The sequence below is a fragment of the Microtus oregoni genome, unplaced genomic scaffold (genome assembly GCF_018167655.1).
Source record: "Microtus oregoni isolate MIOR12 unplaced genomic scaffold, Mior012 000043F_ref0000047, whole genome shotgun sequence".
NCBI lineage: Eukaryota > Metazoa > Chordata > Mammalia > Rodentia > Cricetidae > Microtus > Microtus oregoni.
The window spans coordinates 4,008,062-4,020,821 of NW_024543210.1; positions in this window are offsets into that span (position 1 = coordinate 4,008,062).

Genomic DNA, 12,760 nt, shown 5'->3' on the forward strand with positions numbered 1-12,760 from the left:
ATTTCTAATAAAAAACTTAGATACCTTAGGATAGGATAACTACTGAAACATTTAGCATTTGTTTCTTACTAGGTGTTGTTTATGCTGACTGTAATTCTAATTGTTATACTTGATATTTGTTCTTATTGTATATAATGTTGTATTAGGTTTAGAACTCTTTTATATAGACAAAATTGAGAAGTGCAGTGGGAACTCCTTCAGCCCTAAATGTAATTTATGATATTTATTGATTTATGTATAATGAGCCATCTTTGCATCTCTGGGATAAATCCAATGCTATCGTGCTGAGTGTTTATTATATTTTTAAATTAGAGTTGTGTCTTAATTATGATTTCTATTGCTGTGAAGAAAAACCATGACCACTGCAACTGTTATAAAGGAAAATGTTTAATTGGTGTTTCACATACAGTTCATGGTTTAATCCATTATCATCACTGTGGGACATGGTAACATGCAGGTAGATTTAATGCTGGAGAAATAACCGAGAGTGCTATATCTTGCAGACAACAGGAAATGGTCATCTTAGACACTGGGAGTGCTTAAGCATTGGATACCTTAAAATCCATTCCCACAGTGACATACTTCCTCCAACAAAGTCACACCTAATCCAACAAGGCCACATCTCCTAATAGGATCACTCCTTTTGGGGCCATTTTGTTTCAAACCACCACAGTCCATTTCCTGGCACCCAAAGCTTGTAGTCATATCAAAATACAAAATACACTAAGTTCAACTTCAAAAGTTCCCATAGTCTATAACAGCCTCAAACTTACTTAAAAGTCTAAAGTTCAAAGTCTCTTTTGAGATTCGTGAAATCTTTTAACTGTAATACCTATAAAATCAAAATCAAGAAGCAAATCACATACTTCCATCATATAAGGGCACAGAATATACTTTACCGGTCTAAAATGTAAGGAAGGGAGCATAGTGAGGAAATATTAAGCAAGACCAGAAACAAGCTGTTCAAACTCCAAACTCTGTAGCTCCATGTCTAACGTCAAAACACTCTTCAGATCTCCAACTCCTTTCAGCTTTGTAAATTATAACACACTTCTTTCTCTTGAGCTGGTCCCTCTCCCCCTTAGTAGCTCTCCTCAGCAGATAGCCCATGACTCTGGCATTTCTATTATCTTGGGTTCTTCAAGGCAATCCAGGCTTCAACTTCACAGTTTCATGTAGTGGTTTCTCTAGGCCTCCCTTCAGAGACACACCTAACACATGTCTGGTCTCAGCAGCTTTCCTTAGGCATGGAGGTAAATTTCATAACCCATTTCTCCTATCCTTAAGTCTAAAGCCTGAACCATGTGGCCAAAAACTGCCAAGTTCTGCTGCTTACTGGAGCTGGAGCATGGCCCCCACATTCAATTATATCTTCACCAGCTTTCTGGTTTTGATTGTTCGTTCCCTTTACTGCCTAAGCTCTAGAGACCAGGATGGTCTCAAACTCAGAGATCCACCAGCCTCAGCTTTCTGAGTGCTGGGATTAAAGCTGTGCACCACCACACCTGGCTCCAAGCTTTCCTTTAGCTCCTTTCCACAAGTTGGAAATTTAGCTGGGTAGGATCTTGCCCTGAGGTTGCCACTCCTTTTATTAAGTTTCTCAACCTGTTTGTTTCCTTGAACGTAAGATTTAGCTCTATTCCACTTACTAGTGCCCCTTTTCTCAATCTATACATTGTGTATTTTTACTTGCTCCTTTTCATTCCAGATCTTCATTAGAGTTAACAGTAATAACCATACAACAGAGTCTATACTACGTTGTTTTGAGATTTCCTCTGCCAACAGAATTATTCCCAAATTCTTTACTTTAGCCTCATGTGAACTCTTTGGACAAGGGCAAAAGGCAGTCACCTGCTTCACCAAGATATCACAAGAATTATGTCTAGGAAACATACTAAAGTTTTTCTCCTCTGAAACCTCTTGAGCTAGTACCTGATGGTTCAAATAACTCTTAGCACCACTGGCTTCCATTTTCCTACTAGTATGGCCAATTAAGCAGTACTTAAAGCATTCCACTACTTTCCTAACCCAAACTCCCAAAGACCATATTTCTTCAAATAAAAACATGGTCAGGCCTATCATAGCAAAACCCCAGTCCCTGGTACCAACTTCTGTCATAGGGTTTCTCTTGTTGTGAAGAAACATCATGACTACCACAAGTCTTATAAAAGAAAACATTTAATTGCGGTGGTTCACTTATAGTTCAGAGGTTCAGCCCATTATCACCATGGTGGGACATGGCGGCATATAGGCAGATGTGGTGCTAGGGAAGTAACTGAGAGTCCTACATCTTTCAGGCAACAGGAAATGGTCTCTGACACTGGAAGTAGCTTGTTTATAGGAGTCCATTCCACAGTGACACACTTCCTCCAACAAGGTCACAGCTACTCCAACAAATCTGCGTCTCCCACTATTACCACTCTGTTTGGGGGCCATTTTTCTTCAAACCACCACAGGTTGCAAGAATATTGTTGAGAAATTTTGTCTCTGGGTTCATCAGGGAGATAGGTCTGTGATTGTGTGTGTGTGTGTGTGTGTGTGTGTGTGTGTATCTTTTTAAATATCAGAGTAATTCTAGCTTCATAAAAAGTGATTGGCAGTATTTCTTTCTTTTATATTTTATGGAATGGTTTGAGAACCTGAAGGACCCAGCCCCTCACCCAGCCCCCTACTCTTTGGCAGCCATGATGGGTTACAGAAAAGATCCAGCAAGATGTAGGCCCCTGACTCAGCAGAATATGCTGAGTTCCCAACCTTGCTCAGCCTTGCCATAATTACTGGGAAGAAACTGCCAAGTAACTTCCATGTGGTGAGGAACCAACCAGAAGGTAGTTGGAGGGCTCTGCATGTGCTTTACTGCTAATGGTGTAAAGGAGGAACTGCCCCTCCTTAGTGACCTCCAGGTGTAGCAACCTTTCTGTAGCTGCAGCTGACCAATCAGCTCAGGTTCCCCCAGCCCAATCCTGAGACTGTTACTTTGCAACTAGCAGACTCTGAGATGCCCCACCCTTTGCTCTACCCCCAGTATATGCCCTGCCCCACAGCAACTCAGGATCTCTCCTATTGCACCCACTGTGTCAGATGGATGGAGGACCCAAGTTAACTTGAAATTAAATAGACTCTGCTTTTGTTTCAGATTTGGTCTCTTGGTGGTTTTTGATGTCCACACTCTGGGCACAAAAAAACATGGGTGTTCTTCATTGAAGGTCTGGTAAAATTTACCAGTGTATCTATACGGGCCATAACATTTTTTTAAGCTGGGAGATTTTTTTTAGTTGCTTCTTCAATCTCACTACTTGTTAAAGGTTTGTTTAAAATTAAAAAGTTAATTTTGGTATTTAATTTTGCATCTAGAAATTCATCTATGTCTTGCAGATTTTACCATTTGTGGGATATATATTTTTAAGATAAAACTTGATGTTTTGAAATTCACTGGTGTCTATTGTAATGGCTCCCCTTTCATCTCCACTTTCATTAATTTGGGCCTTTCTCTTGGCTAGTCTAGCCAACTCTTAAACTGATTCTTTGTACTTTTGTTGTTGCTGTTTGCATTTCATTAATTTCTTTTCTGATTTTAATGATTTCTTTTCATGTAGCAACCTGAGGTTTGACTTATTCATCTTTATCTGGAGCTTTAAGGTGTATCAGTAGGTTGTTTATCTAAGAGCTGCAATTTCCTAATGAAGAAACATAAAAATACAAATGTCCTTCTTAGAATAGCTTTCAAAGTATCCCATTGTTTTGTTATGTTCTTTTCTTAATAACATTTGATTCTATGAACTTTTAAACTTCCTTTTTGATTTCTACAAAGACACATTCATTGTTCAATAGAGTGTTGCTTGCTCTCCAGGAGTTTGTGTGTGCTCTGGGAGGTTTCTCTTACTGCTGATTTTTAGTCTGCTCCATTGTGATCAGATGGGATGCAAGGAATTATTTCAACTTTCTTGTGTTTGTTGAGACTTGTTTTGCATCCTAAGATGTGATCAATTTTAGAGCAAGTTTTGTGAGCTTCTAAGAAGAATGTGCATATAGTCATGTTTTATGAAATCTTCTATAAGGTCAATTTTAAAATTCTACTCACTTTCTTTAGTTCTTTATGAATATAAAGCAAGGTTTTTGATCATGTTTTCTCCTCCCCCCTCTCTTTCAAGAGCACAACCTAACTTTGTGATATATGTTTTTCTTAAAAAACAACATATCAAGTACAGTTGCTGCTGCCCACAGTCTTGGATATGTGGCCTTCCACTGGTCTGTGGTCAGCCAGCCAAGAGTCATACCCTTTTATTATTATTATTATTATTATTATTATTATTATTATTATTATTTTATTACTTTAAAAATGCCAATCAAAATTCCCATTTCCTCCCCTTCTCCCACATCCCTCCCACTCCCCCCACACACCCTACCCCCCAACCCCTCCAATCATAAGAGAGGGTAAGGCACCCTGCCCTGTGGAAAGTCCAAGGCCCTTCCCACAACATCGAGGTTGAGCAAGATATACATCTAAAGAGAATAGAATCCCAAGAAGTCAGTACATGTAATAGAGTCAAATTCCAGTGCCATTGTCATTGGCCCTTCAGTCTGCCTCAACTGTCAGCCACATTCAGAGGGCCTAGTTTGACCCATGCTCATTCGCTCCCAGTCGAGTTGTAGTTGGTGAGCTCCCATTAGCTCAGGCACATTGTCTCAGTGGGGGAACCCCTCGTGGTCTTGACTTTCTTGCTCATACTCTCCCTCCTTCCAGTCTTCAACTGAACTTTGGGAGCTCAGTCTAGTGCTCTGATGTGGGTCTCTGTCTCTATTTTCATCTGTTGTTGGAAGAAGATTCTGTGGTGATATTTAAGATAATCATCAGTCTGACTACAGTGCAAGGACATATCAGGCACCCTCTCTATTGCTTAGGGTCTTAGCTGGGATCATCTAGAGCCAAGTTTCTTGCTAACCTCATAATGGCTTCCTCAATCAAGATATCCTTGCTCTCCCCTCTGTCCTTCTTCCATCTCAACTATCCTATTCCCTCAAGTTCTCCCCAATCTTTCCCTTCTCCATGCCTCTTACCCTGCTCCTTTTCCTTCCACCCCCTGCCACTGTGCTCCCAAATTTTGTCAGGCAATCTTGTCTGTTTCCAATTTCCAGGTGGATCTATACATGTTTTTCTTTGGGTTAACCTTATTACTTAGCTTCTCTAGGCTCAATGTCCTTTGTTTATGGCTACTATCCACTAATGAGTGAGTGCATACCATATTCATCTTTTTGGGTCTGGGTTACCTCACTCAGGATAGTGTTTTCTAATTCCATCCATTTGCATGCAAAATTCAATATGTCACAGTTTTTTTTCCTTCTGCTGAGTAGTACTCTAATGCGTAGATGTGCCACACTTTTTTTATCCATTCTTCCATTGAGGGGTATATAGGTTGTTTCCAGATTTTGGCTATTATAAATAAGGCTGCTATGAACATAGTTGAACAAATGCTTTTGAAGTATGATTGGGCATCTTTTGGGTATATTACCAAGAGTGGTATTGCTGGATCCTGAGGTAGGTTGGCTCCCAATTTTCTGAGAAACAGCCACACTGATTTCCAAAGTGGTTGCATAAGTTTTTTATTCCCACCAGCAATGGATGAGTGTTTCCCTTACTCCACATCCTTTCTAGTATGAGCTATCATTGGTGTTTTTGATTTTAGCCAATTCTGACAGGTATAATATGGCATCTCAAAGTTGTTTTGATTTGCAGTTCCCTGATAGCTAAGGAAATTGAACATGTCCTTAAATATCTTTTGGTCATTAGAAATCCTTCTGTTGAGAATTCTCTGTTTAGTTCAGTACACCACTTTTTATTTATTTTTTATTGAGAAAAAGTTTCCGCCTCCTCCCAGCCTCCCATTTCCCTCCCCCTCCTCCCGCTCCTCTCCCCCTCCTCCCACTCCTCTCCCCCTCCCTCTCCAGTCCAAAGAGCAGTCAGGGTTCCCTGCCCTGTGGAAAGTCCAAGGTCCTCCCCCCTCCACCAGGTCTAGGAAGGTGAACATCCAAACTGGCTAGGCTCCCACAAAGCCAGAACATGAAGTAGAATCAAAACCCCGTGCCATTGTCTTTGGCTTCTCATCAGCCCTCATTGTCCGCCATGTTCAGAGAGTCCAGTTTTATCCCATACTTTTTCAGTCACAGTCCAGCTGGCCTTGGTGAGCTCCCAATAGATCAGCCCCACTGTCTCAGTGGGTGGGTGCACCCTCGTGGTCCTGACTTCCTTGCTCATGTTCTCCCTCCTTCTGCTCCTCATTGGGACCTTGGGAACTCAGTCCGGTGCTCCAGTGTGGATCTCTGTCTCTATCTCCATCCATCGCCAGTTGAAGGTTCTATGGTGATATGCAAGATATTTATCAGTATGGCTATAGGATAGGGTCATTTCAGGTTCCCTATCCTCATCTGCCCAAGGAACTAACTGGGGACATCGCCTTGGGCTCCTGGGAGCCACTCTAGGTTCAAGTCTCTTGCCAGCCCTAAGGTGGCTCCCTTAACTAAGAATTGTGTTTCCTTGCCCCCCTATCCAGGCTTCCTTTATCCCAATCATCCTGTTTCCCCAAGTTCCCCCCATCCTCTCCTTCTCACTTTTCTCTCCCCATCTCCCCTTACCCCCAACCCACCCCACCCCCAAGACCCCACTTTCCTCCCCGGCAATTTTGTCTATTTCCCATAGGCAATAGGATAACTATATGTTTTTCCTTCGATTCACCTTCTTATTTAGCCACGTTTCTTGCTAGCTCTTTAATGGCTCCCTCAATCAAGATTTCTCTTTCCTTTCTCTTCCTCACTGTTCTTCCCCCTTCTTGAACATCCCATTCCCTCATGTTCTTCTCCTACATCCCCTTCTCCCCTCCCTCTCCTCTTCCAACCTCCTTTCTCCCGCCTTCCTAATTTTCCCATGAAATCTTATCTGTTCCCTCTTCTCAGAGGGATCCATGTATGTCTCTATTAGTGTTATCCTTGTTACCTAGCTTCTCTGGGGTCGTGGATTATATGCGGTTGTCCTTTGCTTTCATCTAATATCCACTTAAGAGTGAGTGCATACCATGTTTGTCTACCTGGGTCTGGGTTACCTCACTCAGGATGATTTTTTTGACTTGATTCATTTGCATGCAAATTAGAAGATGTCATTGTTTTTAGCACTGAGTAGTACTCCATTGTGTAAATGTACCACATTTTCTCTATCCATTCTTCAGTTGAGGGGCATCTAGGCTGTTTCCAGGTTCTGGCTATTACAAATAATGCTTCTATAAACACAGTTGAGCATGTGTCTCTGTGGTATGAATGTGCATCCTTTGGGTATATGTCCAAGAGTAGTATTTCTGGGTCCTGAGGAAGATTGATTCCCAATTTTCTGAGAAATCACCCCACTGATTTCCAAAGAAACTGTACAATTTTGCATTCCCACAAGCAATGGAGGAGTGTTCCCCTGACTCCATATCCTCTCCAGCATAAGCTATCCTTGGTGATTTTTATCTTATTCATTCTAACTGGTGTAAGATGGTATCTCAGAGTTGTTTTGATTTGCATTTACCTGATGGCTAGGGAGATGAGAATTTCCTTAAGTTTCTTTCAGTCATTTGCAGTTCTTCTGTTGGGAATTCTCTGTTTAGATCTGTACCCCATTTTTAACAGGATTATTTGGTAATTTGATGCCTAGCTTCTTGAGTTTATATATATATATATATATATATATATATATATATATATATATATATATATATATATATATTGGAGGTCAGTTCTCTCTCTGATGTGAGGTTGGTGAAAATCTTTTCCCATTGCCTTTTTGTCTTATTGACTGTGTCCTTTGCTTTACAGAAGCTTTTCATTTTCAGGAGGTCCCATTTATTTATTGTTGCTCTCAGTGTCTGTGCAGCTGGGGTTATATTTAGGAAGTGGTCTCCTGTGACCATGCATTCAAGGCTACTTCCCACTTTCTCTTCTATGAGGTTCAGTGTGGCTGGATTTATGTTGAGGTCTTTGATCCACTTAGACTTGAGTTTTGTGCATGGGAATAGATATGATTTACATTCTTTTACATGTTGACATCCAGTTATGCAAGCATCATTTGTAAAGATGCTTTCCTTTTTTCTATTGTATAATTTTAGCTTTTTCTTCAAAAATCTGGTGTTCATAGGTGTGTGGATTAATATCTGGATCTTTGATTCGATTCCATTGGTCAACCTCTCTGTTTTTATGCCAATACCAAGCTGTTTTCATTACTGTAGCTCTGTAATAGAGCTTGATGTCAGGGATGGTGATGCCTCTGGAAGTTCCTTTTTGCATTCTTTTACGTTAATAACCAGTTATGCCAGCATAATTTGTCAAAAATGCTTTCTTTTTCCTCTTGTATAAATTTAGACTTTTTTTTTTGCCAAAAATCAGGTGTTCATAGGTATGTGGATCAATATCAGGGTCTTTGATTCAGTTCCATTGGTCCACCTGTCTGTTTTTCTGCCAATACCAACCTGTTTCCATTACTGTAGCTCTATAGTAGAACTTGATGTCAGAGATGGTGATGCCTCCAGAAGTTTCTTTGTTGTACAGGATTGTTTTGGCTATTCTGGTTTTTTGGTTTTGTTTTTCCATATGAAGTTGTTTATTGTTCTTTCAAGGTCTGCGAAGTATTGTGCTGGGATTTTGATGTATCTGTAGATTGCTTTTGGTATGACTGCCATTTTTTTTCTATGCTGATCCTACCTGTCCAAAAGCATGGGAGATATTTCCATTTTCTGATTTCTCCCACAATTTCTTTCTTGAAAGACTTAAAGTCTTATTGTACAGGTCTTTTGCTTCTTTGGTTAGTGTTACCCCAAGATATTTTATGTTATTTGTGGCTATTGTAAATGGTGCTGTTTCTCTGATTTCTTTTTCAGCCCCTTTACCATTTGCTTATAGAAGGGTTACTGATTTTTTTTGAGGTATTTTGTATCCTGCCACATTACTGAAGGCATTTATCAGCTGTAGGAGTTACTTGGGAGAGTTTTTGTGGTCACTTATATATACTATAATATCATCTGCAAATAGCAAAAGTTTGACTTCTTCCTTTTCAATTTGTATCCCTTTGATCTTCTTTTGTTGTCTTATTGCTGTGACTAGAACTTCAAGTACTATGTTGAATAGGTATGAAGAAGTATGAAGGCCTTGACTTGTTCTTGATTTTAGTGGAATCACTTTGAGTTTCTATCCTTTTAATTTGATGTTGGCTGTCAACTTGCTGTATATTGCTTTTATTATATAGAGATACATTCCCTGTATCCCTGATGTCTCTAAGAACTTTATCATGAAGGAATGTTGGATTTTGTCGAATGTTTTTCTTTTTTTTGCTTCTAATGAGATGATTATATGTTTTTTCTTTCAGTTTATTTACACGGTAGAGTACATTGATAGATTTTTATATGTTGAGCCATCCCTGGATCTCTGGGATGAAACCATCTTGATTATGGTGGATGATTTTTTGAAGTGTTCTTGGATTCAGTTTGCCAGTGATTTATTAAGTGTTTTGCATCAATGTTCATGAGGGAAATTGGTCTGTAACTATCTTTCTTAGTTACGTCTTTGTGTGGTTTGGGTACCAGGGTAACTTCACCTTGTAAAAAGGATTTTGCAATGCCCCTCCTCTTTCTATTGTGTGGAATAATTTGAGAGTATCGGTATTAGCTCTTCTTTGAAATTCTGGTAGAATTCTGTGCTGAAATAATCTGACACTGGGCTTTTTTTTTTAATTGGGAGACTTTTGATGACTACTTCTATTTATTCAGGGGTTATAGGTCTATTTAAATTGTTTATCTGTTCTTGATTTTATTTTGGTATGTAGTATCTATCCAGAAAATTGTCCATTTCCTTTAAATTTTCCAATTTTGTGCAGTACAGGTTTTTTGAAGTATGACCTGATGATTATCTGGTTTTCCTCTGTGTCTGTTTATATGTCCCCCTTTTCATTTCTGATTTTATCAATTTGCATATTCCCTCTCTGCCTTTTGGTTAGTATATCTTGCTGACTTTCTCAATGAACCAGCTCATTGTCTCATTGATTCTTTGTTTTGCTTTCTTTGTTTCTAGTCTATTGATTTCAGCCCTCAATTTGATTATTTTCTGGCATCTATTCCTCCTGGGTGAGTTTGCTTCTTTTTGTTCTAGCGCTTTCAGATGTGCTGTGAAGCCATTTGTGTGAGATTCCTAGAGGTTCTTTATGTAAGCACTTAGTGCTATGAACTTTCTTCAGCACTGCTTTCAAAGTGTCGCATAAGTTTGGGTATGTAGTGTATTCATTTTCACTGAATTCTAGGAAGTCTTTTATTTATTGCTTTATTTCCTCCTTGACCCAGGGGTGATTTAGTTGAGCACTGTTCAATTTCTATGAGTTTGTAGGCTTTTTGAGATTAGTGTTGTTGTTGAATTCTAACATTAAGCCATGGTGATCTGATAAGATACAAGGAATTATTCCATATTTTTTGTATCTGTTGAGATTTGCTTTGTGACAAAGCATATGGTCAATTTTAGAGAAGGTTCCGTGAGGTACTGAGAAGAAAATATATTCTTTTGTGTTTGAGTGAAACGTTCTGTATATGTCTATTTGTATCATGACATCCATTAGTTCTCTTATTTCTCTGTTAAGTTTCTGTCTGGTTGACCTGTCCATTGGTGAGAGTGTGGTATTGAAGTCTCCTACTGTTTGTGTGATTTAAGCTTTAGTAATGTTTCTTTTACATATGTGGGTGCTCTTGTGGGGCATAGATGTTTAGAATTGAGGCTTCATGCTGATGGATTCTTTTTTTATGAGTATGAAATGTCCTTATCCATCTCATTTGATTGAAGTCTATTTTGTTAGATATTAGAATAACTACACCTGATTGTTTCTTAGGTCCATTTGATTGGAATATGTTTCCCAATTTTTTTTCCAAGGTAATTCTTGTCTTTGAGGTTGAGGTGCATTTCTTGTATGCAGTAGAAGGATGTATTCTATATTCATAACCCTTCTTTTAACCTATGTCTTTCTAAAGGTCAATTGAGTACACTGATATTAAAAGATATTTGTGATTAGTGATTGTTTATTCCTGCTATTTTTGGTGGTAGTGTGAGTATTTTCCTTCTATGGGGTTTGGAAGTGTGAGGTGTGAGGTTGTTTGTTGCCTGTATTACCATGGGTACAGCAGACTTCTTTGGATTGGAATTTTCCTTCTAGTACTTTCTGTAATGCTGGATTTGTGGATAGATAATGTCTAAATTTTTTGTCATGAAGTATCTTCTTTTCTCTGTCTACAGTGATGAAAGCTTTGCTGGGTATAGTAATCTGGTCTGGCATCTGTGGTCTCTCATTGTCTGCAGCATATCTGACCAGAACCTTCTGTCTTCCTGAGTTTCCATTGATAAGTTGGGTGTAATTCTGATGGGTCTGCCTTTACATGTTACTTGACCTTTTTTCTTTTGCAGCTCTTAACATGCTTTCTTTCTTCTTTAGGCTTAGTGTTTTGATTATTATATGGCAAGGGGATTTCTTTTATGGTCCAGTCTATTTGGTGTTCTGTAAGCTTCTTGTACCTTCATAGTCGTATTCTTCTTTAGGTCGGGAAAGTTTTCTTCTATGATTTTGTTGATATATTTTCTCTGCATTTGAGTTGGACTTTTCTCCTTCTTCTGTCCCTATTATGCTTAGGTTTGGTCTTTTTATGGTGTCCTACATTTTCTGGATGTTTTGTGCTAAGGAATTATTGGGTTTAATGTTTTCTTTGACTGATAAAACTAATTCCTATGTCTTCAATTCCTGAGATTCTCTCTTTCATTTCTTGTAATTTGTTGGTGATTCTTGCATCTATAGTTTCTGTTCATTTACCCAGATTTTCCATTTCCAGAATTCCCTCAGTTTGTGTTTTCTTTATAGACTCTATTTCAGTTTTCAAGTCTTGAACTGTTTGACCTGTTTGTTTCACCTGTTTATTTTTTTCTTGGGTTTCTTTAAGACAATTATTGATTTCTTCTAATTTTTGTTTTTCTTTTTCTCCATTTCTTTAAGGGAATTTTCATTTCCCCTTTAAGGATCTCTACCATCTTCATAAAGTTACATTGAAGGTCATTTTCTTCTGATTCTCCTGGGTTAGGATGCTCAGGTCTTTCTGTTGTACGATCACTAAAATCTGGTAGTGCCATAGTTGCCTTTATGTTGCTGAAAGTGTTCTTACACTGCCATTTGCCCATCTCTTACTCCAGTGGGTGCAGATGAAGCCTGTGCTTCAGCGAGTCCCTCTTCCTCCAATCAATGAAGAGGCCTGAGATTTAGGTGACCACTCTTCCTCCAGGTGCAGGAGGGTCCATGCCCTTACTAGATATTGTTAAGGCTTTGAGGCTTCTCTCTAGGCATAGTCTGGGTGAAGGCTCTGGTGAGTATAGATGTTGTGGAGGATTGTAGTGGGTGTGTGAAGGCTGCACAGGTTCTCTGGGGCTTGGTGTGTTGGGTAGGGAGTGGGATATTCCTCTCCAAGCAGGGGCCTTAGATTTGAGTCCTCCAAGAAGGAACCTAGACACTTACCTCTCCAGGGGAAGTCTGGGCCAATGCTCTAGTGGTTACAGATGCAATGGGGGATAGTGCAGGTATATGGAGGCTGCTAGGGGTCTCCAGTGCTTGGTGGGTGGGGTTGGGGAATGAAATGTTCCTCCTTGGGCAAAAGCCTACCTAGAGAGTTGAGCCCTCTAAGTGGGAACCCACATACTTACCCTCCAGGGGCATTTGGGCTAAAAC